The following is a 27,285-nucleotide window of genomic DNA, read 5'->3' on the forward strand; positions in this document are numbered from 1 at the left end:
GTGTGTGTGCTGTCCAGCCTTCCTGATCAAGTGTGTAGTGACCAAGAGCTGGATCATACATATAACCAAGTGAGGAATAAATAAACAGAAATAAACAAGTGAGCACATTTCCACTCATTACTAATAACCACCTGAGAAATAAATATAACTTCTTCAGATATTATATATACATATATGAAGAAGATTCCAAGTTCCACATCCTGAAAAGCACCTTACTTGTAAGAGATCTTCTTCACACTCCATTTAGGCATCACTGTTTGGTACAACAGGACAAAAGCAACAAACACAACTGGCACATCTGGGTGATGCTGTTGAATGTGCATGTTCATGTGTTTTAGCACACACACCCTACAACACCAACACACTGTCCTCGTCCACCACTCAGGTCACTGGGAAACTTTCCCACACAGGTGATTTGAAAGAAACAGGTCATAGTGTTAACGATTCAGTAAATGTCGCCAACGAGCTTGAGCTACATTTAGCCTAGCATGTTGCTAACTTGCTAATAGATTACAGCTTAAGGTTTGGAGTGGAAATTGCAGATGTGAAGTTTGATTCCACATTATGTTCATCAGCCTTCACACTTAGGCTACCGTGTACTCTCCGTATGACTGCATACAGTGAACTGTAATGTGTATGGGGTGATTTGGGATGAAAACACATACCATGACACTCCTAATATTTATATTTTAGTATAACTATATAGGTAATAATGTCATATAAAGCTGTAGCAAGCCAACTGCCTCAGCTACAACAGCAAAATAAATTCACTTTGCAGAACCTTTTCAACACAGCTCTACTGCCCTAAGCAACCACCTCCTATGACCAGCCTACATATAAACCCTTTCACACCAAGAACTGGACCAGAGTCGCCTGTTTGGGATAAAAGGTGATTTTCACATTTGGTGTTTTTGCTCGAGTCTGAGTGAGACTGTATCCATGTCACTGATCTGGTTTCACACTGTGTACAATTCTGAAGAACCATCTGCTCTACTTTGGAGTTCAACCTCGGTCCTAAAGAGAAAGTAACAGACAGTGACATCCAACAGCTGTCAGTGAACTGCACCACACACACCTTCATGATGTATGTTGTTATCAGTGGGTATAAACAGAAACCACAACTCTCTGTCCTGCTTTGGCTCTTTATTTATGAAACAGCAATAGACTCTCACAGTGGAAGTGATGTGTACAGACAACGGATGGCATTTGACTATAAAATGACCTGCTTAACATAAAAATGTGCTACAATTTAAAGATTAAATATCCAAAAATGCTTCAACAGAGATACACAAATAAAATGAAGAAAAACTATTCTGCTGAAAAAATCCATAATGTAATAAAACATAATAAATTGTTTGTATTATTGTACAGACATATGATGTTTATATGGGCTACAGTAGAATACATCACATCATCCTGCAAAAAATATCACAATTACAAAATATTAGCACACATACATATAAAATAATGCACACCCTGTTGAGTGGATTAATACAAGTGTTAATCAAAAAGGTGTCATTTTATTAGAATCCATGAACAACATGCACAGAAGAAACAGCCATGCAGATACACGTTTCTGTGACATGCCATATAAAAAAGTGTGAACAAACAGTCTGTAAAATGAATCTGCTGACTGATAAACGACATATGTCATGTTTCGTACTTTCTGCAAGTAGGATTGTGTACAGGTCGTCTGCTACAGTGTACTGATGTTTTAGGGCCAGATAACGTTGCATTTTGCTTTGTGCTTGTGTTTGTGTTCCAGTGGGTGATGTAGTTTAGTTTGTGAAGTGTAATAATTTGGTTTGGTCTGATTGTTTGTACATATGATACTTGTAGGAAATGATACTTGTAGGAATCACAATTATAGTTACAGACTGAAAACATTTTAATTGACGTTTACAGCGTTTAACATTTAGATTTAGCAGTTAGCCTCCTCTGCCAAGCAGAAGATGAAATCAAGAGGAATAAAACCCAAGTACTCTGGTTCTTGGAGTGGCTACACTGTAATGTTATCAGTCTTAGTCCTGCCCCTGTCACTGTTAGTCCTCCCCCTACAATTCCTACCTTATGCCAGTCTGAAACCTCACCTGAAGTAACTAATTAGCAGTTAATTAGTAATTACCAATAGATACAGAAAATTATACAAAGACAGCACTGAAACCAAGACAGAAGAACATAACTACAATTCACTGGCTAGATACGATACAATACAAAAGTCTGTGTGTGTGTGTGTGTGTGTGTGTGTGTGTGTGTTCAGGTTTGTTAATTTAGTTTGATATTGACATATTCTGTATTATCTCCATTATCCATTGCTCTGGGTGCTGGTCTGGTGGTGTTTATATGGGCTACAGTAGAATACATCACATCATCCTGCAAAAAATATCACAATTACAAAATATTAGCACACATACATATAAAATAATGCACACCCTGTTGAGTGGATTAATACAAGTGTTAATATAATAAATGTATTGTATTGCAGAGGTGTTAATTGTAATATACATTTAATCCATAAATGCACATGTAAATATAATTTATGCAAGCGTGTGTGTAATCTGTTTTATACATTCACAAACATTTAAACACTCACCAGCCACTTTAATAAAGACCTGCAGTCTGTAATTTAATATGTGCACATGTCTTACAGGTGTGCACCACTGTTTAGTGTGTGACCACAGGAGCACTGCTGAATGGATCCTACCTGGATGGTAGACCACTCTCAACAAACAAGTGTCTCTGCAGTGGTAGTGTCTTTAGGGCATGTATGAGTGTGTAACAAGAAAAGCAGTGTGTCTGAACTTTATACACAAGCCTGTGGAACTGCACACAGGTATATAATGCAGCTAGCAGATAACGATGTAGTGTAAAGGTTATCCTAATAAAATGGCTGAGGAGAGTAACCACGTAAATACATCACCTGCCCTTTTTAATACAAATGATAAATGTGTGTTGATCAATTTTTCTTTAGTTAATGAGTACTTACTGAAGAGATCTTGAAAACTAGTCAGACCAAAATGAATTTTTCCAGTACGCAAAATATACCCAGATGACGTACTGCTACGGCCAAACAATCCAGTACGTGACCAGGCCTGTCTCCGTGGTGTACTGCATCTCATCATGCAACAGTGGTGGTAAATCACAAGTGGGTAGAACTTCATACGTTCGCGTGACCTCTTAGTATGGTTTGTGTTTTTTACACACTGGATATTATGCATCATACTACTACAGGGAACAGTAAACAGTATACAGTATATAATGAGTCCAGTATGCCGCATACAGTATGTAGTAAGCTATTTTGTATATAGCCCAAAGGTTTCTTGTCTCATGTCGGTGTTACATGAAGGGATTGGCCAGCAATTACATTATTTTCCTTTTCCCCGGATGGCCGAGACATGTTTTGCTCCTTTAGTTTAAAACAAAAGCTGCTAATGTTACTAACAAACTCTGGAAGCCAACAGCAACAGCAGGTAACAGTCGTAATTAAGTTGGACACTGGAGGTCAACAGCAACCCAAGTATAACCTTAGTACATAATGGTCTTCATACATAAGTTAGATCACTACATGTCCACAAAGCTTTCTTAACCTGCTCAAACCTCATCCAAATTGTAGTGACGAGTTTATTCACTTTTCTAGTTCACAGTGAGTCATACTGCACATTGACTAGTCTGTGAGACCTTTATTAAGACCTGGATGCAGTTTGAGCTGGTTGAGAGTCATCTGTGGGCATGTATTTATGAAGGTTAGATTTGGGTTGCTGATGACCTCCAATGTTTGTTAGCAAACTTAAACAGAATTGCACTCAAAATAATTTTGTCTAAGGGGAAAAATAATGTAAATTAGACTTTTCACCTAAATACTCCTTTAAATGCCTGAGCTGTCTATTAATATATTTCCCCTCTGGTGCTCTGAAACAGACGCTACAGGTAACAGAAGCGTTACTGCATGTCACGTGGTCATCACTAGTTAAAGGCCAGCAGATAACTACCATTAGCTAGTAGGTAGTGAATAGTCAAATAAAAAAGAAATACAATTAAAAAACTTTAGTCGACTTTAGTTTTTTAGCACTGATTCAGGCACAATTTAGGTACTTGCTCAATTTTAAAAGTATTGTTTTAGCAATGACATCAGAAAAAAACCCAAATGATACACAATCCTACTTGCAGAAAGTACGAAACATGACATATGTCGTTTATCAGTCAGCAGATTCATTTTACAGACTGTTTGTTCACACTTTTTTATATGGCATGTCACAGAAACGTGTATCTGCATGGCTGTTTCTTCTGTGCATGTTGTTCATGGATTCTAATAAAATGACACCTTTTTGATAAACCATTTTGCATGACGCTGATATGACCTGTTAGGATGTTTATCTCCTGTCCCTCTCATCCCTCTAACCTTTCTGGCACTTTTCTACTACTTTGGTTGATTCAGAAGTTACTTCTGAGTGCAGTGAGGTGTCTAAAAAGGCCCAGTAGCATAAAGGTACTGCTATAGAGCAGGTGATCATAATAAAGTCATCATCAAGCATATAGCGTACACACACACACACACACACACACACACACACACACACACACACATGCAATGCTTAACATCTCTAGCTGCAACAGTCATAAGTGAATGACTGCTGAAAAGTCACTGGTAAACTACAGCACATTAGGCAAATAAAACTACTCTGTGAAACTACAGAATATTAAACAATTAACTGCTCTGCTAAACTACAGCATATTAGATGATGTCATACTGCCTGTTATAATTTAGCAATTAGAATCGACTGTGTGCACTGCAGTAAAGACTGTAGTGAAGTTCTCTGTGCACACAAGAATAAGGCCCTTAAAGTTTTTCCATACTTTCAGAAACACATGACCTCTCACCAGTACCTGCATGACTTTCACTGGGTCTTAACATGCAGACACTAATCACTAATCCAAGCTCTCACACTGTAGAACAGATCTGTGCACTGAATCAGAGTTCACTGATATTATAACATGGATGTGTGACACCCACCCGTGTCTGCTGATCTCTCCTCTGTCCTGTTTGTCCCTCTCTGCTCACCATCTGTTCACATCTCTGAACTACAAAATTAACTCAGTGTGAGATGGACAGATATGTATGTATTTATTTATATACAGATTTTATTATAAAGAGCATCTCACATGTTTATCAGTATGTGTGCTCTCTGGGAAGCAAACCCATGAGAGTGTGTTATCAGCACTGTGCACTACCTGTCTACCAGGTGAGCAGAGGTCTGTATTACTGGATAATATTGTACAGAGAACTTCACACTGAGACCTGTTATAATTGTCTGTGAACTTGAATAGGAGTGTGTTTGTGTGTGTCTGTGTGTGTGTGTGTGTGTGTGTGTGTGTGTGTGTGTGTGTGTGTGTGTGTGTGTGTGTGTGTGTGTGTGTGTGTGTGTGTGTATACCTCTGTATCTCCAGCAGATGACTCCTCCTAATCCCATCAACAGCAGTAAACCCCCCACACCAGCTAAGATGACATGACGTGTGTATACTGGAGAATTGTCTGCATTTCCTGCATGTGGGAATGTAGGAAGCAGAATTAAAATATGATGTATTATTTGTCACTTTTAATATTATATTGTATGATTTTTATAACAAGCATTCAATATAATTTTTTTTTGGCACAAAAACAAAGAGGATGGAGCATGAATGAGTCTCTGTATCTCTACAATCTGAAATTACACATTTTGGCATTATACTTGATTGAGAGTTGATCATATTGATATTGATTAATATTGATATAATTATTAGTAATTAATAAAAGTTGACATTGTCAATGTCATTAAGATTACATTTGTAGTCCTTTAACCATTTTCAGATGTTATTGTTGTAGTAGGTTTAGAATGAAGCTGTTGGACTTGTTTTGTCAGTGTGCACTGGAGTTCCAGGCATTTGTTAGTGTCTCTCTCTCTCTCTATCTCTCTCTCTCTCGCGCTCTCTCTCTCTCTCTCTCTCTCTCTCTCTGCCTAGCCACCCACTTCACCTCCTGTAACATCTCTGTTGTACTGGAACTGACAATCTTTCATTGTTATTCTACCTATCCCAGTGTCTGCCTTTGTCTGTCCCCATTCCTGTCTTTGTAACTGTCCCAATCCCAGCTGTGGTTCGGGTTCCTGTTATCCCGTATCCCGTGCTCCTACTCTCAGCCGGGCTCCCGTCCATCCCACTGCCCAAGCTGGAACCCAGTCGTCTCCTGTCCAGCCTGCTGTCAGGTCTCTGGTTGTGGTACAAAGTCCTGTTTCCACCCCTCACCCGATGGACTTCCCCCTTTTTTTCCTCCTTTCCCACCTGTCCTTGTCCAGGTTCTCCAGACCCTGCTGTGTGACGCCGGGCTCGGGCTCCCTTGTCAACTGTTATGCACGTCAGGAGCCCCGTGTTAAGGAGGGTGTGGGTGCTACTGTAACACCCCTCACCACCATCACACAGGAGCCCCGTGTTAAGGGGGGTGTGGGTGCTACTGTAACACCTCTCACCACCATCACACAGGAGCCCCGTGTTAAGGGGGGTGTGGGTGCTACTGTAACACCCCTCACCACCATCACACAGGAGCCCCGTGTTAAGGGGGGTGTGGGTGCTACTGTAACACCTCTCACCACCATCACACAGGAGCCCCGTGTTAAGGGGGGTGTGGGTGCTACTGTAACACCCCTCACCACCATCACACAGGAGCCCCGTGTTAAGGGGGTTGTGGGTGCTACTGTAACACCACTCACCACCATCACACAGGAGCCCCGTGTTAAGGAGGGTGTGGGTGCTACTGTAACACCTCTCACCACCATCACACAGGAGCCCCGTGTTAAGGAGGGTGTGGGTGCTACTGTAACACCCCTCACCACCATCACACAGGAGCCCCGTGTTAAGGGGGGTGTGGGTGCTACTGTAACACCTCTCACCACCATCACACAGGAGCCCCGTGTTAAGGGGGGTGTGGGTGCTACTGTAACACCCCTCACCACCATCACACAGGAGCCCCGTGTTAAGGGGGGTGTGGGTGCTACTGTAACACCTCTCACCACCATCACACAGGAGCCCCGTGTTAAGGTGGGTGTGGGTGCTACTGTAACACCCCTCACCACCATCACACAGGAGCCCCGTGTTAAGGGGGGTGTGGGTGCTACTGTAACACCCCTCACCACCATCACACAGGAGCCCCGTGTTAAGGGGGGTGTGGGTGCTACTGTAACACCCCTCACCACCATCCTCCTCCCCATGTGCTCCTTTGTTTGTTTTTGTTCCTCCACATGCTTTGTGTGGTTCATGCCCTCACACAGGGGTCCTGTGTTTCCCCTTTCACTTACCCCCGTCTCCTGGGTCTAGTCTCACCCTCATTATTTACCCTATAAAGCCCAATCCTGTACAACCACTAATGTCAGTTATTTTGCCTTAATCGCATGTATTACCTTGTTTATGCAACATTAGCACAGTATGTTCATATGTGCTTTCATTTTCATTAAAAAAACAAAAAACAAAAAAAAAACACATCAAACCAGGCTAACTCATGCTTGCATCCTGCCCCACACTCTTTAATTTAAACCAATGCGTGTTACCGCCATTGGTAGTTGATGGACTGAAGGTCTTATAACCATTTGGTGACGTCTGAAGCTGCAGGGCTCGCTCTCTCTCTCTCTCTCTCAGTGCATTTCAGTTCAGTAAGCTTTACTGGCGTGACCATATACCACTATAGTATTGTAGTATTGCCAAAGCAGTATTATAACATGAACATTACACAACATTACAACCTTTGCAATTATGGAAATTAAGAATTCTGTTATGATAAAGAACTTGAAGAGAAACTATAATTGGTCTGAAATAATAATAATTGGAAGAAGTAAAAGGGAAGAAGTGAAAAGAAAGAGAAATAAATAATAAGGATGGAAAATAATAAATAGTTAATAATAATAAATAGTTAATAATAATAAATAGTTAGGTAACTTTTATAAACTGGGTAATATAGTCTGTTTGTGTGTGTGTGTGTGTGTGTGTGTGTGTGTGTGTGTTTGGGTGGGTTAATCACTGTCCTTCGTCTTATGGCAGGCAGATATGCATCACCCAGCTAAAGCGCTGCTTTCCTTCTTTTCGCCCAGTAGGATGGGCAGTTTCAGTGTTAGACAGACACTTAAAGTTGGGGTGGACCGTCTCAGATTTTGTAAAATAAATTTACCATATTTGGATGAATTTTTCACATTCAGTGAGGAAGTGCAGCTCTCTCTCTACAGTGTCATATTTAGATTGCTGACAGAGTCTCTGTTCTCTGGGCAGCCATGACATTTATATCGGCTGGTCTGGACGGCCAGGCTGTGTTCTCTGAGTCTGGACTTTGTCAACGTGGTTCTGTGTTTAATGCCAGTCACTGTGTACAGGTCGTCTGCTACAGTGTACTGATGTTTTAGGGCCAGATAACGTTGCATTTTGCTTTGTGCTTGTGTTTGTGTTCCAGTGGGTGATGTAGTTTAGTTTGTGAAGTGTAATAATTTGGTTTGGTCTGATTGTTTGTACTTCAGACTGGTCCTGATGTGTTAGTGTTAGTGTGTGTTAATGAACTCAGTGTCAGCACCAGCTGTGAGAGGAGACTCTTCTCTCTGCTCTTCTTTTTTTCTTCGTTCTCTCTCTCCCTCTCTGCCTCCCTCCTTCTCTCTCTCTCTGCTTCCCTCCTTCTCTCTCTCTTTATGCAATAGTTTATGCTCCATCACATTTGATAAATATGAATGGATGAGAAAAATGTTGTATTTGTAGAGTCAGTGGTTCTAGCCCATCTGGTCTATTACACAGTTAGTGTTAACCATCCTCCAACTCCAGTCATGATCAGTGTCTGACCACTGAAACACTGCTGGCTGGATATCTTTCACTGTCAGAACACTCTCAACCTACCAGTAGCACTGAATCCAGTAACACTGCTGTAACTGAACCACTCATACCAGCACAACACCCATTACCAAGCCTCCAGCACTGTAGTGGGACTGATGTATGGATAATGGTTCAGTATCCACATATACTGAGACATCTGTGGTCAGAAACTGACCAGTGATGTCCTGGGTGCAGGGTGACACACAAACTGTGTAAGACACCAGGTGGACACAGTCTATAATTATACCTACACATTCACTTATTAGAGGTACTGAAAGTGTTCAGTGAGGGCAGGTGAAATGTATGTTAGTTGTGTTTAACTCTTCTAGACTGGTGACAGAGGGTGTCTGGTGACTAATATCTGAGGATAATGTGGTCCACATGTTAGATACATCAATATGTAATGGTGTTTCTCTACTTTTAAATGTCCTGTTTTTGAATTTTAGTAATATCTGATGTATGTGTGTCTAATAAAGTGTGTGGTGAATGTATTTATATTACATTTATTTGTATATTTAAAAAGTAAGTTCATGGTGGAGAGACTAAATCGACTTATGAGGTTTTCATTGATATTAGGAATGTGGTTGCTAATAATGTTTTACCTGAAATATTAAGTCTTATGTATGTGTATTCATTGTCTTTAATATAACACCTGTAGTCTCCCTCATCCTCTTCAGTCAGGTGTGATATGAGTAGAGAGAGATTTCCTGGAGAGTGAACAGTACCCAGCAGAACTCTGTTTCTGTACTGTTCACTCTCACTGGAGATCACGTCCCATGAGTTTCTGTTTGTGTTGTGTTTCTGCCAGGTGAAACTCTCAGGTTTGGCGTGTGCTTCAGTACAGGAGCAGGGCAGCAGTACTGAGTCTCCTGTGTATGCAGTGATGTCGTCTGTCTTCTGATTCTCTGCCAAACTGCAGCCTGCAGAAACACGCAGGATAAAGGCCTTCACTATTAAATGATTGTGAATGTCTTAAGTAATGCCACAAAACTAACAGTTAAATAAAGGTCAGACACAATATATGTAACTCTGTGATAGCGCATCAGTGTGGAAGCCTTCACTAGAATTCTTTATATTAAGTCAGCAATTGTCACGGAACGCTCCCCTCACCACTGGTCACGTGGTACGGCCCACCGCCTGCAGTTGAAGTCACTTTTTGTTCTGTAATCACGCCCCCATGATGGCACACACCTGCCCCTGGTTTAATGTTGTGTGTGTCGGTGTGTATTTAAACCCCTGTTGGTGTGTGCATTAGTGTTGGTCATTGTTTGTGTTGCTAGTCCTACGTGTATTCATGTTAAACGTATATGTTTGTGTTGCTGTCGTTAGTGTTCCTGCAGTGTTACGTGTATTCCTGTTATCCGTTTATGTTGTGCGAGTGCCGTCGTCGTAAGCGTTACGTGTTAATAAATGTGTGTCAAAGTCGAGGGAGTCTGTGCGTCCTGCTCCGCGCCCTGCGGCACTCCAGCTGTTACAGCAATCAAGTGGCACATACAACAAATGCTACAGATTCTTGAAGTGCTGATGTTTGTTCAGTTTTCCACCTGATCTAACTGAGTTTGTCTGTGTGTCTAGTGAGGGGTCTGGTGTTGTCTGTACAGGTCTGAGTAACAGAAATGATCCAGTTAGATTCCCATTCTAATTACATTCCCATCATGTATGAAGACTTAAGCGTCGGTCACATCTAACTGCCACCTCGCTCATGTTTTCACATGGGTGGAGCAAAATGAGGGGATTATGGGTGGTCTTGGTATCGTGTAATTTTGGGGAACGTAGTCCTTCAGAAAACAGCTAACACTACTTGTGACATTGTTCTAATAATTAGTATAATAATAGCAGCTGCTTTTCTTTCAGAAAGAAGTAAGTAAAGCTCTTGCCCCTTCAAGTGAATGAGGTTTTTCACCAGGCAGATTTTTCTCGTGTTCGGTGTGAAAGATTATTTATACTGCAGATTTAGTGTCTGATGCTGCCTTTAAATTGAACCTAAATAAGATGCCTTAGCAGGCAGCATATGTCAGAGGGAGAACAGTGATCACACATTTATTCAACAGTCTTGGATCTGGAAGCATATTGGTCACTATTTCCATAGACATTCCAGAAAATTCTAATTTAAAGCCTCAACCCAACCAGCTACAAAATTAAGCTAATAAAAGAGCAAAATTACAAGACTTTGTACATAAATGCTTCATGAACTACAAATTCCATAATGCCCTCATACAGGTAGCTGAGATATGTGTACATTGAGAGAGACTGAGCTACAACGTCATTTGTCATGGCATACTATGTCATTTCAACCAAGAAAATCGTAACACATTGATATATGTAGGCCAAACTCTCGACTATGAAGTCTTATTCTTGCTTGCCCCAACTGCTGTGGTCATCTGTGGTCTCTTGCAGAAATATTGTTATTCATCAATTGTTATTCAGGACAGTAAATCACTCTACCAGCTGTGGGTTCCTCTCGGATGTGCTATGACAGGGATGCTGCTCGTATGTGGTCACTCTTTGATCAGTCAGTGTTGGACAAACTCTGCTGTTGATCAATCAAGATCAGACTAAAGAAATTCTGAACCATATGGATTTAATGCTGGAGCAGAGCTGAGAGTGGAGCTGGAGCAGAGTTGGTGGACTGAAGACGTACATTTGGAGAAATCTCTCCCTTGGGCTTGTGCTCTCTCTCTCTCCCTCTCTCTCTCTCTGTCATGCTCTCTCTGAGTCACATTCTCTTTCTGTCTCTCCTTCTCTCTCTTTTTTCTGCCTGGAAGCCCCAGCAGACATGCTCTACTGTTCCTGGCCACCCAGTTCACCTTCTTTAATGTCCATGTTGTCTTTCTCTCAATCTATCTGGCACTTAGGTAACATTTAGAAAGTATTTTCTGTGCCACATTTCTGTAACTTATTTACAGAGTTTCATTATAATATCTATTTTATTCTAATTGGTTTCATTATAATATCTATTTTATTCTAATTGTTTCATTATAATATCTATTCTATTCTATATAAACTTCTCTTCTGTTATGCTAATTAACTCTTTGCTACATTGAACTCATGAAGCTCGGCTCTCCGTGTAGTATTTGTAATGAGACTGATGGAGTCCAGACACTCGCAGATGATGTTAATCACTGATAATTTATTAAGAGAGAGGAAATCCAAAAGGTATAGTCAAAATTCTCTGCACTGGTGGATTGAGGCTGAGTGAAGAGCCAGCTATATTTTTATATATATGTAGAGTGCTGACACCAGTTTCCTGTAAAGTATCCAATCTCTGCACTGCACGTTTAGTAGATCAAATCCTATGTTAGTTTGACAGAACCGCTGAAAAAGCAGGATGCATTAAGACTGAGGAATTTTAGAAAGGTGGTTATGCATATTCTCATAACACATGCTAGACAATGCAGTAGAGCATTCTCTTCAGAATATAAATTGTAATTACAGGAATAATTTGGAATCAGATACATTTTGTAGTTTTATGTGCATTAAACCTTTGCCTGCACCTCTGCTGTTGGTTGTAGGTAAGTGGGACAGGGGTAAATAATTGTAGTAACAAAAACTCAAAATATGTCACTTGTAATATCAAACTGACATCAACACTGACAACTGGTCATAGCAAAGCCTTGCCTCTTATTTTAGATATTTCAAATCAAAAATCTAAAATAAGAACACATTAGTGATTTTGATCCAGCTGGTCCACCTACATTAATGATCTGCACATTGTGCAGTTTTCAGAACGATAATGTAACGCAGAGGCAGACAGGACTTGACGCACATGTGTAAACGAAAGTTCTTCATTTGCAAAACAGGTGGACACAACGGCAAAATTAACAAAATGATGCAAACTAAGCACTGACTAAATGGAACACCAAAAAGGGAGAAAAACGATACAGGAACTGTGCAGAAACAATAAAATTGTGATGTAACATTTGATACTAAGGCATCGAAGCTTGTATCACACAGTGTACTGAAGCTTGTATCAGTTACTATTACCACTAAAGTTAATATTACCATTAATATTACCACTAAAGTTACTAACAACACGTGACTAATGATGGTCGGCGATTCAGACGTCACTGAAACACAGGATGAGGGTGAGACTGTTTCATAAGTTTGGCAGTATCCTATAACTTGGAAGCTTTATCTTTTTACTAAAAAAAATTGGAAATGTGCTAATTATAGAAGTCAAAAGTGAGAGTAAACATTTCATAACGCCAACCTGTTGTTTTTACATAAAAGGGAAACAAGGATTTTACACAAATTATTTCAGAATTTAATTACTAAACATCATTACTGATCATCCATTTTTTTTAATGACATATGAAGGCGGTGCAGTGTTGTATTGTTTATAGTGCTGCGCAGTTTTGAATCTATGGCTGCTATAATTTCTGTACACCACTAGGTGTCGCTGTTTTGTCACCAGATTTCAATGCTCCAAAGCTTCGAATTATTTAGCAGTACAATAAGGAAGAACCTCAAACGCTTCACAGGACTTCGTCTGCACATCATTACCAAGAAGGAAGTTAAACAGTAAACACTAGAATAACGAGCAGGCTAATAACGTTACCAAACAACAATAAACTCACGGGAGGACGAGAGCGCGCACGTTCAAAGACCCACAACCAAGACGATAAAACAAGGGATATTTATACAAAGATTAACGAAGGCAAACTAGACAAAGATGAAAACAGTGACAGGAAAACCAAACGAGGGGTTGGAACAGAAAAACCAAAACAAAGAAGCATGTGTGTTAAAAACCTGAGACATTCTTACTTGAACTGCACAAGATATTTGTTACAGTTAAAGGAGTATTTGACCATCACTGAACTAAACGTTACTGGTAATGTGCACAGATGACAGCACAACAACAAATATGACAGCAGAAAGTCTACAAGTAACTCAGACAACCAAGACTTTGCTAGTGTGGATACATAAGAAAACCTTAAAGCTGGATTTATCATTTGCAGTTGGATTTGGATCAAATACCGTGTTTTACCTTTAATGGTGAGTTTGATGTATTTATAGTACTGGTTAAGATAACACCGGTAGACTCCCTCATCCTCTTCAGTCAGGTGTGATATGAGTAGAAAGAGATTTCCTGGAGAGTGAGCAGTACCCATCTGAACTCTGTTTCTGTACTGTTCACTCTCACTGGTGATCACGTCCCATGTTTTATTGTTTGTGTTGTATTTCTGCCAGGTGAAACTCTCAGGTTTGGCGTGTGGGTCAGTACAGGAGCAGAGCAGCAGTACTGAGTCTCCTGCGTATGCAGTGATGACGTCTGTCCTCAGATTCCCTTGCAACATGCAGCCTGCAGAAACACATGAGATAAAGGCCTTCACTATTAAACATGGCTGCACAAGTACATGTAAAATGGCTGTTATTACATATGACATAATAATAATAATAATAATAATAATTATTATTATTATTATTATTATTATTATATATGACATACTTAACTATTATATATGACATACTTAACTATTATATATGACATACTTAATTGCTGCAGGTCCAGTCACCTGATGGTACTGATGGTACCAGCCAACTGATGATGGTACTGGAAATCACTAAGAGATTTCCCAATAGATGTTGGTATGATGGATGCATGACCATCAAGTTATAAGATGTAAATGTCTGATTATATTGATTATAGATTGTCTCTCTCCCTCCCTCTCTCTCCCTCGCTCCGGCTCCCTCCATCCCTCCCTTCATCTCTCTCTCTCCCTCCCTCCCTCCTTCCTTCTCTCCCTCTCCACTCCCACTAAAGTTATTACCACTAACATTACCACTAAAGTTACTGATAACATGTGACTAATCTTGTTTGAAGCTTCAAACATCACAGATACACAGGATGAGGTTGAGACTGTTTCATAGGTTTGGCACTCTCCTATAACTTAGAAGCTTTATCTTTTTACTAAAACATTTGAAATGTGCAAATTATAGAAGCCAAAGGGGAGAGTAAATGTTTCATAACGTCACCTTGTTGTCTCCCAGTATAGTTTTGTACTATGTTTTCACATAAAAAGGGAAACAATGATTTTAAACAAATTATTGCAGAATTGAATTACTAAACATCATTACTGATCATCATTTTTTTAATGAAATATGAAGGCGGTGGAGTGTTGTATTGTGCAGCTTTGAATCTATGGCTGCTATAATTTCTAAGAACCACCAGGTGTCGCTGTTTTGTCACCAGCTTTCAATGCTCCAAAGCTTCAAGTCCTTTAGCAGTACAATAAGGAAGAACCTCAAACGCTTCACAGGACTTCGTCTGCACATCATTTCCAAAAAGGAAGTAAAAACACATCTGCAGATGAAAACACACCTGCATTCCACAACACACTACACACAGCTACAGCAGTAACGCTGCTACACATCTTATACACTCTACAAAACTACAGTGTACTGAACACTGAAAACCACCCCAGACTACAGTCTGCCTGTGGGAATCACCACACAACTATGACCTGGAACTCTACAGCTCTCTCAGTAGAACTCCACTGAAATTCTCCACCCACTAATATCCACAATAGAGGGGAAGTGTGTTCAAGTGCAAAATAAATTATTCCTCCACTTCTTTCTCTCTCACATACAGACTAAATCTAACAGTGAAACAGTGTCTTTCTAGTGTCATCACTTCCTCCTGAGCTGCCCAGTGTTCAGTCCCCATCCTCAGTAAAGTGGTCCTGCAGTAAGAAGTAGTGCTACACAGTGATCCCCCTCAGCACTGTTTGGTCACATCATTTCATTCCTGCACTTAGTGATCAGAGGACCAAACTGAATGTGTAGCTTAGCAAATATTAGACAGATCAGACAGGAAGAGCTCTAGACTACATGCTGATCAAAATAAACATTGATCATTTAATCAGGTAAACATGAGCATTGTCTGATAACATTCATATTATTCATAAAGTACAGGTGGAATGCAGCAGTCTATGATCATGACGTAGTTTTCATACTATTGAGAAAAAAACTACTTAATTGAAGTTGTGAAATCCACCCACTGACACAGAACCACTAAAGGAGTCACCAAAGTAAAGACCACTTTGGATGTAGACAGTACAATGTCATCACAACCCAACAGTTATCACAGGAAGTAGAAACATTTTCTCTACTTTTCTCTTTGTTACTTTGTTCTTTTTGTTGTTAAAGCTGTCAAAAGCTGTTTAACAACTGTTTGCTAAATGCTGAATATCTGTAAAGTAACTAATTGAGGCTATAGGCTAGTGTGCACTGCACTGTAATAACACAAATAAAATAAAATAAAAAGTTAAAGACAAAAACCCCCAAAAACAAAAATTGTAATAAAAAATGTATAAATGCTAAATGGTGAATAGCTGTAAAGTAACTAATTGAGACTGTAGGCTAGTGTGCACTGCGGTGTCACAACAACAACAACAACAACAAATAAAAACTGTAAAAAGACAACCCCCCCCCCCCCCCAAAAAAAAAGCAAAAATGGTAATAAAAAATGTATAAATATAAGAACTGAGAACAGCAATAGAGAGAGTGGCTTTCCTTGCCTAGTACCTCTATGCACATTTTGTGATATTATTACATTAATACTGACTGTGGCCTTAGGTGTGCTGTTAAAGATTTTACGCAATGTGAGGAGAAAAACTTCGTTTTCTTTACTGAAGGCCTTCTATGCATAGCAGTTTCTAATATGTGGAGTGAGGTGTAACGTATTTGTCACGGTTGGCCGGGCAGCCAGAGGGAGGGACACGCCCACTCCTGCTAGGGATCACACTAAACACCTGCCTCATTCCCAGTCTCCTGACTACTAATCACCTTCACCTGTTCATTGTTCATTCTCTCCATTTAAACTCACAGGTCACGAGAGAGCGCTGCACATTAATGGCCCATCGGACTACTTGCTCTTTATTTATGGAAAATAAAGAGCACTTTGGTGCAACTTTGCCTAGCGCTTCCTCTGAACTGCCACCGTCACAGTATTAGGTTAAGTAGTCTACCCTGTTAATGGCTGAGTGTCTCCTTTGATGAAACCAGTTTGATCAGTGATGGAATAATATGTTCTAATGGCTAATGCTTTGCTTTTTCTTTTTTTTTTTTTTATTTCAATGTTTCCAAGAGATGATATAGAGTTTTACTTAGAGATGGGGTTTGTACTTAAAGATGTAGATTTCATTAAAAGGACCAAATGAGGACTTACTTTAGTAAAACGTGTTTATAGTTGTAGACCAGTACCACAGACCAAACATCTTTCATCTCCAAGGCAGCCTGACTGCTGTCCAAGGTGCTGAAACTGCACCCTTCAGCCAAGTTCAGAACCTGTGCTGTACACAGCTGCCCTGTATATGGCTGCCCAGTGGGACCCAGACAGAAGCCCCTGGTGCTTCCTCAGCTGTAGCTGTAGCCACTCACCTTCCCACCTCACCAAATACACCAAAAGGTCTTCAGAGGGTGTGCATATCCTACATTTATCCTTTATTTATAGTTTGGTTTGGTGTCCTCTTACAATGTTTGTGTGGTTTAATCTTCCAAAGAGTCATAATACAGTTTTACACAACTATTTGCCAACCTCTCTTTATCCCTTGGAATTAAACAGGCAGTTTATGTTGCTGTGACTTTAAGATGTAAGATAAATGAGCTCTGTTCTGATTGGCTGCCCTGTATTGTGCTTCATTTAAAAACCACTAAGAGCTGAAATATGTCTGAGAACTGCAATGTAGGTGTTGGGGGTTAAACTGCTGCAGGCCAAAGAGGCAGAGATAAGTAAATGAGCTGGTTCTCATGACATCAGAGAAACAGTGATTTCAAAACAGGCTATTTTTACAGATTATATTCCATATATAGACCATAAGGAATGAGAGAGTAAACAATGTGTTTTGAAAATGTAACAATATTTACATATTACTTAAAACATTTTTATTTCAATAAAGTGAGTGACATTCAGTTTTCCATGGTAGGGGCCCAGATATGACTTTGTCAAAACCAATAAGCAGAGTCAGTCTGCACTGTTTGTATTTGGTATCTTTTGTGGTGCTGTGGTTGTTAAGGTGCAGTTCCATCTCTGAATCAGCGTCTCACCTACTTCCCCTTCAGTCTTGTTGCTACACTTGTATTCCACATTATGTTTGAGTTACTGTTTCTTTTCAAGAACACAGAAGCTAAACACACATGCTACAGTTTACAAACTTGATGCAAATTCCTGAACATTATACAAATTCAGAAAACACTTTATTCAAAATGACATGTGCTATATTTTGGAAATGCGAGGCAACTTCAGAAAACAGTTCTGTTGTGTTGTGACTGAGTTTGCAGCATTTCTGAAGTTGCTCTGCATTTCGGAACTGTAGCGCACAGAATTTGCTTTTTTTATTTTTACATTTTCTGCACAATAGGTCTTCACACCCACCGTAGAGCTGGACGTGGATACCTCACTTGTCTTGCCAAATGTATTTATTCATCACTAGTCCAACTCTTTATCCTGTAGGTAGTGAGCTCTGCCACTCCTCAGGTCTCCATGGTAACACAGAGTAGTATCGTCTTGCATTTGATGAGCTTGTCAGAATTCATGAGATCAGAACTCACTGTAGCCTCTCCCTGAAACCCACCCCCACTGCCCACTTAGTAAAACACACAGAAGCACCAAACACACACATCATACACCACACGTAAAGGACTGCACCACATATACAGTCAACCACAATGAGGTGTGACCTCTGTCACAGGCAGCTGGATACAGAAGTGGGTAGTGGACAAGAGCTGCATCATACACAGAATGAACAAGTGAGGAATAAATAACACTAACAGAAACTGTGTGTGTGTGTGTGTGTGTGTGTGTGTGTGTGTGTGTGTGTGTGTGTGTGCACGCAGCAGCATGGGCTGTCCAAGCCTCCTGACCAATTGATGAACAAATGAGGAATAAATAACACAAACAGAAATAAACAAGTGAGCACATTTCACACGTAGCACCCAGTGCACCCAGATTAGCAATACATATGTGAGGGGCAAGCGGTGCATGCTGGCAATTCTCACATCTGTAAACTGGTAGCTATGACTATGGTGACATCAGAATAACTTGGGACTAAATAAGAAAACAGTCTTTAAACTGGAGTCACTTGAGTGAATTTATGCTGCCAGTCAGTGATTGACTGATTAAACCATGAGGTTCAGAGCTGAAACTTTGTCACTGATGAGGATTTGTAGACTGTTTTACAGTCTTCATGGGTGAGTGAAAGAAGTAAACATGTCGTTCACACACCAGAGAACAGCGCAGCAGCATTTTAAGCTCACGAACCCAAAAAGGAAGCATGCACATATGCATGTCTGTGTGTGTTATGTATTGCTAAAGTGCACCAAGTTTAGCAATACATATGTGAGGAGGAAGAGGTGCATGCTGTACTGTACTTTATGGTTTTATTATTTATTTGTTCATTTTTTATTTGTAAATTTTTCTAAACCTCTAAGATAAGAGGAACAACATAGGAGAACTTGAAGCCCAAACACCCAACAAGAAGAGAGAGATAGAGAGAGAGAGAGAGAGAGTGTGTGTATGTGTGTGTGAGAGAGAGAGAGAGAGAGCAGGGCAGGAAGGTGTTTTTGCATCTACAAGTATCCCTTTGAATGTACATTTACTGTGTGTGTAAAATTGTCTTTCTCCAAGTGAGCACATTTCACATACCACACCATAATAAAAAACGTTATTTTTAAATGTAGATTTATAGAGCAAAATGATCCTTGTAAGAGTCACATTACTCTTGTACTCTTCCTGTTTCTCAATTCCATCAGTCTTACTAATGTCCCTACAATTCCTAGCTTATGCTGGTCTGAAGTAACTAATCAGCAATTAGTAAGTAATTAGCACCGGCTCCTCTCTACCGGACTGAATCACAGCGTAGATTTCAGTGCCACTTAACGGAACAAGTCGGCGAAGAAGCAAATTTACTTTATTCTCCCTTAACCCAGGTGGACAAGACATGTTTGGAGTCCATATTTCGCTCCTTTAGAACAAAACGCTGCTAACATTGCTAACAAACACTGGAAGCCACCAGCAACGATAGCTAATAGGATTTGTAAATAAGTCAGATATCGAGCTACATGTCCTCAAACCTCATCCAGGTCGCTTCCCGGTGACGTGTTTCTTCACTTGTCTAGTTCACAGTGAGTTATACGACACACCGACTAATCTGGGAGACATTTATTAACACTTGGATGCGGTTTGACCAACTTGAGAGAAGTTCGTGGGCATGGATTTACGAAGGCTATATTTGAGCTGCTGTTGACTTACAGTGTTTGTTAGCAACGTTCGCATTTAACAGCTTTTGTTCTAAACTAAAGAGGCAAAATTTGGACTTAAAACATGTCTTGGTCGATAGACCGAATCTGGGGTAAGTGGTGAGCTGCTGCTCTCTTCTGATCCCAGATATAAATACCTTTGTGCAAATGAATGTATGAGGATGACAACACCTGTAGAGAAAAGGTAACACTCACCATCAGCAGCGTGAAACACAAGGAGCAGATAAACACACACCTGCATTCTTACTGAGTTACACACACGCTACACACAGCTACAGCAGGACAGCTGATACACACCGTACACACTCTTCAATACAGTCTACTGAATGACTTCACAATAACACTTATAGTGGAGAGGAAGTGTATTCAAATGAAACTCTGACGAACTTCTGTCCGCAACACACACACACACTGCTGTGTGATGGCCAGAACCACATTTGAAGGACACACACACACATGCACCCACACTCACAAATACATGCTCTCATACACACAGACACACAGTGTCACTGATGTCACTGTGGCAACAGCTACCAGTTTACAGATGTGAGAGTTCCTAGCAAACATCTCCTCCTCCTCACATATGTATTGCTAATCTGGGTACACTGGGTGCAATGTGTGAAATGAGCTTAACTTACTTACTTGCAACCCCACACTAACCATGATGCTACATCTGTGAAACCATATAGGAGACACACATGCTCATTATAAAGCAAAGGGGGTGGAGTCTGATGTAGAGGAGAGAAACAAACAGTATTATCCTGTCACTCTATTCTCAAACTCCTATTTCTAAGTTTATAGTTTTAAAATGTAGTTTACAGACCTGCTTTTTGTTTGGTGATTTTTCAGTTTCTGCTTCACAATAATTTGTTGTGGACCATTATGTAGAAAGGTTCTTTAAGATTTTTTGTGAGTAATATGAAGTTCTGAATTTACTGAATGAGTCAAAAACAAACAACAAAAACCTGCATTACTCACAATAAGAACCTATTTGAACTTTGATAAACTCTGTTAATCAGCCTTTGAACATAGGCGCGTCAGCGTCTTTACCACCTCAGATGCCTAAGAGACTTCAGACTGCCCTCCAAAGTACTGCGGAACTTCTACACCTGCACTATAGAGAGCATCCTCACGGGGAACATCACAGTCTGGTTTGGGAATAGCACCAAGCAGGACAGACAAGCACTCCAAAGGGTAGTGCGTTCAGCAGAGCGCATCACTCACACGGAACTTCCTGACCTGCAGACCATCTACTACAAGCGGTGCCAGACCAAGGCCAGGAAAATTGTGAAGGACCCCACCCATCCCAACAATAGACTCTTCTCTCTGTTGAGGTCAGGGAGGCGCTTCCGCTCCCTGAAGGCCAAGACAGAGAGGCTGAAGAGGAGCTTCTTCCCACAGGCCATTCGGGCCCTGAATCAGGGAAACTGAATAAACTGTGGGGACCACCACCACCATGTAACATGACTGTATATCTGTACATCTGTATATATAGATTTATACTCAATTACCTTGTTACACAACAACTGTAGATATGTTATTATACAAAATTATTATTTTGTATAAATAATAATTTATACAATTATTATTATTATTATTATTATTATTATTATTATTATACATAGATTATTTTCCTGGCACCAGTTTTCCAGGTGTTTAATCTCCTCCAGGTAGGCCCTCTCGTCGTTGTCCGAGATCAGACCCACGACAACGGTGTCGTCAGCAAACTTGACAATGATGTTAGAGCTGGAAGTGGCTGTGCAGTCGTAGGTGTACAGTGAGTAGAGCAGGGGGCTTAGGACACAACCCTGAGGAGCTCCAGTGCTAAGGGTGAGGGTGGATGAGGCGCAGTTGCCTACCCGTACTGATTGTGGTCTGTCTGTTAGGAAGTTGGAGATCCAGTCGCACAGGGATGTATGCAGTCCTAGATCTCCCAACTTAGTAGTGAGTAGGGAGGGGATGATAGTGTTAAATGCTGAACTGTAGTCGACAAATAGCATTTTAACATAATTTCCCCTCCCTTCGTCCAGGTGAGTCAGTGTAGTGTGGAGCAGACGTGCAATTGCATCGTCAGTGGAGCAGTTGTGGCGGTATGCAAACTGCAGTGGGTCCATGGAGGCTGGCAGTGAAGATGTGATGAAGTCTCTGACTAGCTTTTCAAAGCACTTCATCACGACTGATGTGAGGGCGACAGGGCGGTAGTCATTGAGGTCGGAGGGTCGAGGTTTCTTCGGCACGGGGACGATGGTGGACCGCTTGAAGCTGGACGGGACAATACCGAGCGTCAGGGAGAGATTGAAGATGTCGGTGAATACCGGGGCTAGCTGATCTGCGCAGGCTTTGAGGACCCTCCCGCAGATACCGTCTGGTCCCGTCGCCTTCCTGGTATTCACCCTTTTAAACACTCTCCTCACGTCACTCTCAGTGATGATGAGAGGGCGCTATTCTATGGTGGGCCCCGCGCATGTGCCATTGGCTGCGCCAATAGTGCCATTAGCACTAGCGCCGTTAGCATTGGCGCTGTTAGCATTAGCGCTGTTAGCACTAGCGCCATTAGCATTAGCGCTGTTAGCATTAGCGCTGTTAGCATTGGCGCTGTTAGCATTAGCGCTGTTAGCATTAGCGCTGTTAGCACTAGCGCCATTAGCATTTGTGCTGCTAGCATTAGCGCTGCTAGATGTAGCCTCGAAGCGAGCAAAGAATGTATTCAGCTCGTTCGCCAGACTCATCCGCACTCATCAGTCCGGAGGGTGGGCTCCTGTAGTCCGTGATCATCCGTAGTCCCTGCCACAGGGATCTAGAGCCACTCTGCTGGAACTGTGTCTCTAGTTTCTTCCCGTAGCGCCGCTTCGCCTCCCTCACCGCCCTGCGCACTCCGTATGCTGCGGACTTGTACTCGTGAGGTACTCGAACATGTACTCGCGGCCTTTTCCTCGCGCCGCGTCTTCTGTTTTCCCTCAGGATCTCCGTCGGCCATCTTGGGTCCGGGGTTACAGACGGTTTGAGGTGAGTGCTATGTAGATTAAGAGAAATAAGGGCATCTCTGCTGTACGAGATACGCGCCGTGGTGTGTAGAGAAGGGCTGCGGAGAAGTCAGGGGTAGCGGGAAGAGCGAAAAGAGCGAAAAAAGTGCCAGGTGTGGACGGAGCAGTCGTGACGGCAGCCGACCTCACCGGCGCCATCTTAGAACCTTTATCCCAATTTTACACTAGTATAGACCCAGCAGTCAGAGTTGTGCTGTTTTGATTATTAAACTACACATTACAGAATAAATGTAGTATTTTGTACTATTTCTAGCTAGAAACCACCTGTCATGGCATAAGGCAAAAAATACACTAGAACAAAATTGAGCTTGTGAGTGTGTGACCACAGCTTAGCTGCAGAGGTGCAGAAGCAACAGAGTTGTCACTTCTAGTCTAAAAAGGGCTTTAGATTCTGATCTGGTACCCACTGCCCACTGCTTGGAACTGTGAGAAATGAAACCACAGCAGACGTCAGACATCCTGAGCTCTCAGACCAGAACAGTCTCCTCCTTCTTCTGGGGTGTTTATAAGGTGTTTTGAGAGCAAAATGTTTATTGACTTTAAAAACTGCACATATTCACATTAAGATGCCATACACATATCAAATACTTTTCTACCACAATTTAGTCCACAAACCATATTTTTCTCACACCACTAATAGATTAAGAACACTGCTGTAAAAGTGGAGCCTGTATATTATATTTGATGTATTCACTGAGCTGAGTTATTTCATGACACAAGTATTTACATGAAAGTAGGGTCATACACTGACCATGACTGCAGACATTAGCATTAGGGTATTTATACAGCAGGAGACAAACAGGGAATATCTGGGAACAATTACTGGGAGGGGTAAGAGACAAAACTCACATGAGACACATGTCAAGGGGCAGAGCAGGGGAGGAGCTGCAAACTAAAACATACAAAAGCACATGGAGACAAAGACGTACTAAAGCAATAACATGCAATTGTCTTCTACTCTTTACTACAGTGTAGCCTATAGAAACATATACCAGGAAATATAGGACAATTATATTTTAACTATATTAAAAAGTACACAGACTTCATAAGATGGAATCATAAGATATGCAGAAATATTTAATAATTATTTGTTAAGCAAAATATTTTTCCAGTTCTACCTGAAAAAAGTCAGCTTGCTTAAATAACATTTTTATATTAACAAATAAATGTACAATTTAATGCAATTCAGCATTAAAAGAGAATTTCACACTCACCTTTAGTGAAGAGAAGACAAACTCAGCAGCTTTATCACTATGGAAACACCAGCACACACTGACAACTCTACACCCAGAACTCCACTACCACTGTAGACACACACTGACTCCAGAGATCAGTCCAGAACTCTCAGCAGTACTTCACTGACGTCCACAAGGATGTCAATACAGTAATGTAGTGTCTTGTGAGTCCTGAGAACACCTGAGGTCTGTTTTTTCATTGTGTAGTTTCACAGAGCCCACAGGGCCCCTGGTGCCTCTGTGAACTAGACATGCATGTTGTGGTTTCAGTGTGGGGGTGTCTGTGGGGGAAGAAAGACGAGGCTTGAGAAACCACCAGAAGGCTGGAAAAGGCTGCTTGTTGACACCTTGCCGTTAAAGCAGCCATATAACACAGCCAGTCTACTGGTGGACAAAAACTGCATAGGCTACTTATAGTGTAGCCATAACACTTTATAAACATAAAATACATAAATACAGCAAATATCATACAGCATAAATATATAAAATCAGCAATAGAGCGGGTTGTTTTTTCGGTAATGAATGGTGTTTCAAACTATGGATGTCCCCTCCACCACAAATCATATTTTCTTGTAATAAAGTGTAAATATTTGTATTATTCTATTTATTATGTATTTGAAAGATATTTGACAAGCCAGTTAAAGAGAGCCTGGGTGATCAGTTATAATTAGACTCTGCCTTTGCTATGAGCCGTTACACTTAATACTAAAAACTGCTGGTTAAAACCACAAGGACTAAAAGCACAACTAACAGCTCGCTCAGACCACGTGTGTTTTTAAAAACAGCTCAGCTAGCACAGATGTTCTAAATCCAGTCATTGTGGTCCACAGAAACATCATTATTTCCCATGTTCCTCTGCCTCATACACCTTCACTTGGGCCCAATCACATTTCACCCCTTGACCCTACCACTTAGCCCTGGCCCTCCATATGTGGTGTTCATAAGTAGGGGTTGGATGTCCGACAGAGGGCTAGGGTGCACTGTTAGTGCTAAATGGTTTTCAGAGTCAATTGAGTGTGAAATTTCTCAGAATCCCTTGTGAATCATTGATAAAATGGATGCAGAAGCAAGGGGGAAGATTTCAACCACTACCCTTTGTAACTCAGTCCCAAGGGGCAAGATGACACTTGAAAACAAGGGGTAGGAGGAAAAATGAGAGGGGATTGGGCCTTGGCAAAAATCTAAGCACTAAATCTAAGAATAAAATGGTTTAAAACATATTACATTTAATATGCATGGTTTTACCTAATTCTAGAGATATATAATAAAGTTATCTGTTACAGGACAAGGGGGTTTTCAGATCCAGTACAGACATTAAATCCTATAAGATCAAATACACTAAAATTCTTACTCTCTAATTCACCAGCTTAAAAAAAAGAGATCCCATCTAAAATCCTCAATGTCAGACCTAGCTACCATACATCGTACATTCTTTAAATTGAGAACAGCATTTTGAAGTCTGATTTCTGACTCAGTCACTGCTCAAATGGTCAAACCAGAACTGTATACATATTTTTAAAATTATGGCCCCTCTAGTTACTGGCTTAGAAGCAGTGTTACTGTGATTCTTATTACGTTATCTGACGCCAAACCAGAGGTGATAAATCTGATTTTGAACCCTGACAGACTCAGAGGGGCCTGGATGTTGCACCAACTGCTGTGATCAGATCATCATAGTGAATCAACATACAAGACAACACACTGGGAATGCACACCTCGGGACAAGAACAGGACCTCTAGAAAGTTGAACTAGACATTAATTGCTTAATTTTTCACTTATTCTTTTTAAATTGTTATTATTGTGGTGACCATTGTTGGCCAGAGGAGGATGGGCCCCCTTTTTGAGTCTTGGTTCCTCTCAAAGTTTCTTCCTCTTACTTCTTCCTCTAGGGAGATTTGTCTAGAACTGTTGCCCTTGGCTTGCTCCCTGAGAGCTTGGACTTGATCATTTGTAAAGCTGTTTTTTCACAACATCTGTTGTAAAAAGTGTTATATAAATACACTTTGATTTGAAAGAACTCATTTATAAATGAGTCACAGGTAAGTCAGAGAGTTTGGAGGTTAATGTATATTTGTCACATTGCCACATCTGTTTTAGAATTACATAGTTTCCATAACTTAAGTAATATGTGTATGAAACAATGACAAATATCACCAACATGCCCAATGTTATAACTGCCCCTGATTTGTGTGTTAGAGGCTGCTATGATTGGTCTGTCAAAACAAATGAAGACCCATTCAGGTCTCACTCAAATCCTTTATTACCATTCAGATGCCTGAGTTTGTGCACAGTAAACACAGCACCACCCAGGGCCCAGGGCATGGTAAACATTGTGCCATCAGGGCAGAGGGGACGGTAAACACAGTGCCATGTAGGACCAGGGCACAGTAAGTCCTCACGATTACATTGGTTCTTAATGGTGAGGCCAAGGTTTCTGTCAGATAGTGTAGTGGACAACATACATTCTACATAGTGCAGCTTTCACTTTATTTGGAGAATTAAGTCCATGATTGTAGACATTTATTTAATAGTCTATAGACTGTCAACTTGGTTATTTTAGCTTTCATTTTAATTGGACAGTCCAGTCTGAAAGCAACTACATTTGTGGTGTGAGTAGAGTTCACATCTCTAGTGGTGGAGTGACATTCTTACAGAAAGAGGACCAGTTTTTTGGCCAACAAACACGTTACTCCTGCAAACAAATTCCATATCAAATTTGAAATTTAACCACACTACTCAAACTGAACAGGTGCAATTAAAAATACACCCTGACTTATGTTTCATGCACTGCATTATGTATAAATAAATAAAAAATAATGTTTTGAAATTAAATACTCCTTTAAACATCTGTTCAAACTATTTTTAAAGTCTCAGG

The 27,285-nt window shown here is 40.8% G+C and overlaps 2 long non-coding RNA genes across 3 annotated transcripts in view; both read left to right on the top strand.

The window, feature by feature from the left end:
* LOC145660092 (uncharacterized) overlaps positions 1-27,285 on the top strand; it is a 302,422-nt gene that overhangs the window by 162,285 nt on the left and 112,852 nt on the right. The window lies entirely within an intron of this gene.
* Positions 22,742-27,242, top strand: LOC145660050 (uncharacterized). Its single transcript, XR_014126250.1, has 2 exons — positions 22,742-23,136; positions 26,036-27,242. It is a non-coding gene; the product is annotated as an uncharacterized LOC145660050 (long non-coding RNA).

Source organism: Electrophorus electricus, chromosome 2, assembly GCF_041902795.1.
Source record: "Electrophorus electricus isolate QZ-2024a chromosome 2, ASM4190279v1, whole genome shotgun sequence".
NCBI classification, from domain to species: Eukaryota; Metazoa; Chordata; class Actinopteri; order Gymnotiformes; family Gymnotidae; genus Electrophorus; species Electrophorus electricus.